This window comes from Orycteropus afer, unplaced genomic scaffold, assembly GCF_000298275.1.
Source record: "Orycteropus afer afer isolate SDZICR_OR568_19922 unplaced genomic scaffold, OryAfe1.0 scaffold00125, whole genome shotgun sequence".
Classification (NCBI taxonomy): Eukaryota; Metazoa; Chordata; class Mammalia; order Tubulidentata; family Orycteropodidae; genus Orycteropus; species Orycteropus afer.
In genome coordinates, this window is record NW_006921712.1 from 8,641,267 (window position 1) to 8,649,904 (window position 8,638).

General features: G+C 33.6%; 1 protein-coding gene across 1 annotated transcript in view; it reads right to left on the reverse strand.

Annotated features, from left to right (window-relative positions):
* The window catches only part of CSMD1 (CUB and Sushi multiple domains 1), a 972,765-nt gene that overhangs the window by 511,193 nt on the left and 452,934 nt on the right, over positions 1 to 8,638 (reverse strand). The gene's annotated exons all lie outside the window — the stretch shown is intronic.

Here is an 8,638-nt window from a genome sequence, read left to right on the forward strand (position 1 = left end):
TTTTTTTTTTTTTTTCCGCTTTACCATTTTTTTGTTTGCTTTTCAAGTTTGAGGATCGTATTTGTTCCTATCACTCTATTTACATATTGGAGTCCTTGAGTGGTGAAAAGGATCAATGTGCTTGGATGCTTACTGAAAGGCAGAAAGAACTCACCCAAAGATAACTAAGAAGAAAGATCTGGTGATGCACTTTCAAAAAATCAGCCACAGAAAACCCTATGGAACAGAGATCTACTCTGACAAACATAGGGTTGTCATCAGACAGAACTGACTCACACAAACCGGTTTTTACTGGTTATTTGTATATTAAGGGAATCTTTGTTCAAAGAGTTACAAATCATCATCTATTGAAGCAGTTGTAATCCATGACTCTAGCCAGCATACTGGATATTTATTTGTTGTTGTTGTTGTTGTTACGTACCGTTGAGTCTGGCCTGACTCATAGCAACCCCTCCTTGGGTTTCTGAGGCAGTATCACTACGGAAGTAGATTGTCCCATCTTCCTTCTGAGAAGTGGTTGGTGGGTTTGAACCACCAGCCTTCTGGTTAGCAGTCAAGTGCCTTAGGAACTATGCAACCAGAGCTGCCTGGATTCTTATAGTAGGTCTCAAAGCCTTATCTAACTAAACTGCAAGTTTGTGCTGCCTTCAACTGCCCTCTTTAACACTTTAGCATATCCAAAAGTGTAGACTATACCTCTCAGTGCCACCAGGACTCTTTTCTGGAACATTGTGGCCAGTTATCATTCCAACTCATCATCAAGAGTCACCATCCTTTTTGCTAACTTTCCCAAAACCCCAGAATCTTAAGCTCCATGAAAACTTAAAAAGTTTTTTTTTTTTTTTTTGTCCTTCCCACAAAAGACTGAGGAATCATGAATCACCACCTGCCACATATTTCATCGCACACAGTTATGTGGCTCTTGAGCAACTCCATGCACAATACAACGTCCATGAATAAATCATTATAATGACTTCATCAAACTAAGCTCTAAAACTCAAAGAAATAGATGACAGAAATGAAGATTTAGCTTCTGCAGTACTGAAAGCTGTATATTGTTTTTATGTGAGGTAATATTTCAAGGCCATCTGTGTAGACAGTCCTATAGTAACATATTTCTCATTGCATGTCATGATGCAAAGTTTGAACATTTAAAAATGTAGAGCTGGAACCTTGATGTATCACATGGTCTATTTACTTCTATTTCCATCTAACCTCCAATTCTTGCCTTCTCTTTAAAGACAAAAAAAAAAAAAAAGATTAATGGACTATTTTTGCCTAGACTCTCTATCAAACTTGAATCTTGAGATGTCTTGTATTGAGAAAAATATATCCTTGATATAATAATCTTACCCTGATAATCTCTAAGTAAGCAAGATTTGGTTCTGAATCTATTTATATGTTGATGATGTTGTTAAGTGTCTGACTCATTCTCAAACTCACTGCCATTGAGTCAGATCTGACTCACAGTGACTCCTCCTTGGGTTTCTGAGGCAGTATCACTAAGGAAGTAGATTACCCAATCTTCCTTCCGAGCAGTGGCTGGTAGGTTTGAACTGCCAGCCTTCTGGTTAGCAGTCAAATGCCTTAGGCACTGCACCACCAGAGCTCCCTGCCTGACTCATGGGGACCTTATATATGACAGTATGAAACACTGCCTTGTCCAGCACCATTCTCACAATATCTGTCCCAGCCACTGTATTAATCCAGCTCATTGAGAGTCTTTTGCTTTTTTGCTGACCCTCTACTTAAGTATGATATCATCCTCCAGGGAATGATTCCTTTCACATGACCAAAGTATGTGAGACAGGGTCTAGCCATTCTCATTTCTAAGGAGCATTCTGGCTATACTTCTTCCAAAACAGATTTGTTCTTTCTTCTGTGAGTCCATGATATTTTCTTTTCCAACATCACATTGTAAATGTATCACTTCTTCAGTCTTTCTTATTCACTGTCCAGCTTTCACATTCCTTTTGAGGCTATTGGAAATACTGAGCATGGTTTAGGTGTACCTTTGTCTTCAAAGTGACATCTTTACTCTTTAACACATGCAAAGTCTTTTGCAGCAGATTTTCCCACTACAATACATTTTCGGATTTTTTGACTGCTGCTTCCATGGGCATTGATTATGGATTCAAGTAAAATGAAATTCCTGACAACTTCAATCTTTTTTACACTTATCTTGATGTTGCTAACTGGTCCAGTTGTGAGAATTTTTGTTTTCTTTATGTTGAGGTATAATCTATGCCGAAGGCTGTAGTCTTTGACCTTCATCAGTAAATGCTTCAAGTCTTCTTCACTTTCAGCAAGTAAGTTTATGCCATCTGCATATCACAGGTTAAGAAGTCTTCCTTTAATCCTGATAGTATGTTCTTAACATAGTACAGCCTCTTGGATTATTTGCTCAGCATAAAAGTTGAATAAGTATGGTAAAGAATATACAACCCTGACAGACACACTTCTTGATTTTAAACAATTTACTATCCCCTTGTTTTATATGAACAATTGCCTCTAGTTCTATGTATAGGTTCCTTAGGAGCACATTTAAGTGTTCTGGAATTCCTATTGTTTGCAATTTATCCATAATTTGTTATGAATCATACAGCCAAAGGCACTTCATAATCAAAAAAACACATGTAAACATATTTCTGGTATCTTTGCTTTCAGCCAAGAACCATCTGACATCAGCAATGATATCCCTCATTCCAAGCCTTCTTCTGAATGTGGCTTGAATTTTTGGCAATTCTTTGGCAACATCTGTTGCAACCATTTTTAAGTTATCTTTATCAAAATTTTACTTGCCTGTGACATTGATATGGTTTGATAATTTAAGCATTGTGTTGGATCACCTTTCTTTGGAATGAGCACAAATATGGATCTCTTCCAGTCGACTGACCAAGCAGTTGTCTTCCAAATTTCTTGGCATAAACAAGTAAGCTCTCCCTGCATATTATTCATTTGTTCAAACATCTCAATGAGAATTCTATCAATTCCATGGGACTTGTTATTCACAAATTCCTTCGGTGTAGTGGATCTCTTCCTTCAGTGCCACAGGTTCTTGATCATGTGCAACGCTTTGAAATGATTTAACATCAACCCATTCTTTTTGTTAAAAAGACTGTGTATTCCTTCCATCAAAGAAGCTTCTGGCATCATTCAATATTTTGCCCACAGCATCATTAAGTATTGCAACTTAAGGCTTTAATTTTTTCTTTAATTCTTTAAGCTTAAGAAATGCACTGTTTTTTTTTTTGTTTGTTTGTTTGTTTGTTTGTTTGTTTTGTTTTCTAATTCTAGGTCTTTACATATTTTATTATAATTCTTTACCTTGTCTCCTCTAGCTGTACTTTGAAATCTTCTGCTCAGATCTTTTATTTCATCATTTCTTCCTTTTGATTTAGCTACTCTCTATTCAGGAGCAAGTTTCAGAGTCTCTTCTGAAATCCATTTTTGGTCTTTTCTTCCTTTATTGTCTTTCCAACGACATTTTGCTTTCTTCATGTATGATGTTCTTGATGTCATTTCACAACTTGTCTGGTCTTCAGTCACTGGTGTTCAATTCATCAAATACATTCTTCAAACGGTCTCTAAATTCAGGAGGGATATACTCAAGGTCATACATTGGCACTCATGGATTTGTTTCAGTTTTCTTCAGTTCAATTTTAACTTGAATATGAGTAATTTATGGTCTGTTCCACACTCATCCCCTGGCCTTGTTTTGACTGATAATATTGAGTGTCTCTATTACATCTTTGCACAGATGTAGTCATTTTGAATCCTATATATTCCTTCTGTCAAGGTCTATGTGTATAGTTACTGATTATATTATTGAAAAAAGGTATTTGCAATGAATAAGTTGTTGGTCTTGCAAAATTCTATCATGTGGTTGCAGATGTCATTTCTTTCATCATGACCATATTTTACAATTATTGATGCACCTTCTTTGTTTCTCACTGTCATACTCTAATCATCAGTAATTATTAGTACATCTTGGTTACATCCTCTACTTGTATAGAAGAGAGAAAAGAGTACAAATTTGATGATGTTTGTTCCTTTCTAAGGAAAATTTTCTCCTACAAAACATCAATGTTAGGCTTACCACAAATGCATTTATAATAACTCTGATGTATTTAGGAAAACAAAATAACTTTAATTCAAGATGGAAAAGTAGTAAGCGTATATGTGTATTTTAACTTCATTATTAAAAAAAAAAAAAAAAAGGCCACAAAAGAGAGTTAGGAATTAAGGGAAAATTAAAGGATACTAACTAGTTATAGTTTCAGGGATAATGATAGTATTACATTATTCCAATCTATCTGCGTAGTACCAAGAAAATTGAGAAGACCATGAGACATTAAGCTATTGTATTGATTAGGACAAACAACTATTGATTATAAGGATCATTAAGAGGCCTGACCAATTATTTATCCTGCTCTTATTTTCTCAAAGAAGGGAAAAAATACCAAAGCTTTTTCATTGTTAAGATTGTAGTTGTTTTAATTGATTTTTGGGTTTGGAGATCATGGGATCTGTACAATATGTTAGAAAGCCACACTATATGGGGTGACAGGAATAGATAATAAAGGAACAAACAAACTTGAAAGCAGAATGACTAGGTTGCAAGTAATTTTCATAGGCCACTCCAATGATAATAACAAATGTTTCCATAGATCATTCAGAATTCTAATTAGGGATGTTGAGTATCATGTGTTGATGGGAATAAATTAATAATATCCATTAGACAAACAATATTAATATACACAAATTATAAGCAAAAAAATAAAAACTGTATTTTTTTATCTGTAGAATTGTTAGTTGTAGAACTGTAACAGTACTCTCTCTCTCTCTATATATATATATAAATATAGAGAAAGATTTATGATATATGTGTATATATATATATACACAAACATATATACACACACACACACATATATATATGTATATATATATATATATGTATATATATATATATATAGTGAAAGTTTACAGAACAAATTGGTTTTCTATTCAACAATTCATACACATTCTGTTTTGTGACATTTATTGCAATACCCATGATGTAACAGCACTCCTCACACCTCCTCCCTGTGTTTGCCATTTCCCTATATCCTTATTTCCTATTCCTTCCTGCCTTTTGTGTTTATTCCTGGGCAAATGCTGTCCTTTCATCATTTTTAGTTGCTTGTCCTGTGGTGCTTACCTCTCTGGTGTTATTGTTCACCTCATAAGTTTGTGTATCTGGCTGAAAGTTGAACCACAGGAGTGAGTTCAGTTGTAGGCCCAAAGGGTGGTTAAGGGCCACACCATAGCCTCAGGGGTTCCACTAATTCATATCAGACCAGTAAGCCTAGTCTTTTTTTTTTTTTTTTTTTTTTAAGATTTTGAGTTTTGTGTCTCATTCTTCTCCCACTTTATACAGGATCTCCAATTCTGATCCCTTTAATAGTGTTTGGTAATAGTAGCTGGGCACCATCTAGTTCTTTTAGTTTCAGGGTCATGTAGGCTGGGATTTCCATGGTCCACTAGTCCCTGGGACTAATTGTTTCCATGAGCCTTTTATTTTCTTCACTCTTCTTTGTTGCAGATGAGGAGAGACCAATAATTTCATCTTAGATGGTCCGTCATGAGCTTTTAAGACCCCAGTCACTACTCAGTAAAGTAGGATGCAGAACATTGTTTTTGTGAATTATGTTATACCAGTTGAGTTTGTAATCCCCTCGACTATGTACCTAGCCTACAGGTCCAGAGACTCACTCCTTTAAGGTATTTGGTTGTGGTTAAGAAGTTATCCTACCTTCACCTCGTTCCCATAATAGGACTTTATTGTCAGTTACCAATGAGTTGGCTCTGACTCACCGTGACTCTACTACAAAAAAATGAAACATTGCCAAGTCCTGTGCCATCTTCATGATTGTTGGGTAAATTTAAAAAATCTATACAAATGGTACAGGCTCAAATGTTCATGAGACCATGAGGGTCCTATGATGAAGGAATTGACATGCATAACAATTGGGGCCTGAGGGCTATGAGATGCTATTACAAACAGCACCTCTGGAATGACTACAACCTACTGTTACATTGAAATTGAGACCCCAGCTTTTTATTTCTCAAAGGACACTCTGAATGTGAACATGTAATGTTATAAAACTGCTTGATGAATAAATAAACATTTTAAGACACATAATGTAATTAGATTGGTAAATTCAGATGTAAATAACATTAAAAGAACTAGATAATTTAGCAAGTTTTTAAATTGTATAAATGCCTGGCATCATTTACACTTGTCAAGTGTTGGTAAGGGTTTTATTCACACTCAGAATGGAAGAAATTTGACACATTCCATCTAAGTCCTTTAAATTAGGATTTGAAACAAACACATGCATATGGTATTTATGACTAAAGCCTGGTCAGGAAATGATACAAGTAATTTATTCAAGACTTTTCATTTTGAAAATAAATATTTTCCTGAAAATAGGTAGTTACACAGAAGGGTATAGGACAAAAGATTTTCTTTCATAGACATGTATGCCTATTTTGATAAAATAATAATATCAATGTATACTGATAAAATAATGACACGGATATTCCTATGTCAATTATAAACTGTTTCACTAGTTTATAGTCATGAACTTTGCAAATAATGTATTAACATTAACGCTTAAAATGTCCTTCAGAAGATCTTTTTATATTTCGAGACTATAACCTTTAAAGTCTTCAATTTAATAAATTTCCAAACTTTTAAAATCCAAAAATATATTTATTTTAAAATTATTTGAAGAAATGTTTTCCTTTTTCCAAAAACATGCATTAAAGCCTGTTTTGGAGCAAGATAAGAAGAAGTACTAAAAAACAAACAAGCAAAAAAATAAAGATGTGCCAATAGAAATTTCTACTAAACTTTATTTGGGTTGGATTTGTAAGACAAATATCTGCTTTATTGATTTTTCTCATAATACTCTATCATATGTTTTTTCCTGAACATATCTCATCATATAGACAGGATAACCAAGTTATTTATGATCTTTCCACCACCAGATTTCTGATTTTTCTTATGATGACTTTTATTTTTTTCAAAAGATCATTTAAGTCCTTGATGGCATCTTGAAATCTATAATTTTGGAAAATGTCATGTACTTGATTACTCAATGCCTGAACTATCTAGACCCACCCAATATCATTATATGAAATATATTCATATTCCCTGCCAGAAAGTTAAAAGAGTTTGGTGATTCCAGAATGCAGTTTTGCCATTTCCAGTTCACTGAAGAGAGGTTTATTCTCTCAAAGATTCTCAGACTTTAACAATTTCATGCATTGCTACATTTGGAAACATAGACACTAATATATAGAGGAAATATTGGAAGTCACACTGATAAATCTCTTGAAAAGAGTAGAGCAAAATCTCTAAAAATGTTAAGCTTCTTCTTTGTTTTGCTTGAGATGTGAATAAATTTAGTCTGATTATTGGTGAATATAGCAATGCTTCCACAATTTACACAAAGCAACTTAACACCATAAAAGTAAACTATTTCTCGAGTTCTTATTAATTAGTTAGACTTTGAATCAATACTTCAAACAATTTGACTCCTGGTCTCTTACTCTGTTTATATCACTAGGAATTCAGCTCTAGCTCTGTCTTTCTGTCTATACATTGAAAGGTATTCATTTCAATTGAGTTTTGCTTGTTATATGGTTAAAAAGTATCATACTATCATCGACTGTTTAAAAATTTTAGCATTTCTTTTAAATATTGATAAAAATAAGTTGAATTGATGTGTAATAACAAAATCCTGAAATGACAGGAAAAAATGATGATGTAACTCTGTGGCTGAAGAAATTATATTTAGACCTCCAGCCATATTCTTCCAAGGAAGAGATATTTCAATTTTAATTTTCATTTAAAAAGCTTGAGTTTGATTGGTCTTAAAACTGCTAAAGAGTAATAACTTAAAAAAATACATAGATGTAGCCTTGTTTATCCTGAGAATACTAACCTCAAGAAATCAGTGTACAAACACTGTATCATCTTTATGCTGTAGTTTCTCTAAAATATTAAATCAAATTATTTGTGTAAAAATGTTATCTGTTACAGGTGATGCTTGAATCTGTCAGGTAATGCTATTTCTTTCTGTCTTCAAGTAATTTATTCTTCAATCATATAAACAGCAAAGATACTCTGAACAAACTGTTCCGGTCAAAACAAGCTCTAAAACTCAGACTGGTAAAAAGCACTACTCTATATCCTTTATAGTAATTACCCAGTCTTAATATTTTTAAAGGTCAAATCCTATATCTCTTCAAAGTCTAACAAAATATTAGTGTTATGAGATGTTTTAACTTTCAAGTATTTGGACTAGTTCTTATCTTCCAAAAGAAGGACTTTGGTGTAAATTAAAAAAAGAAGAAGAAGAAAAGAAAAAACTACTCCAGACTAAATTCATTTTCTTATCTAAGCTTAACAATAAGGACTGGAGCACTCTGAGTTTCTTCAGTCTATCTAAAACTATTGAGAATATACTTTCATGCTCACATGAGCTTTGAAAGCACAGTCGAAGAAGAAAACTTGTCATTTATATTTCCCGATGTAACTGAAAAATTCAAACATTTTTAGAAACCTATCATTTCATAACTTTAC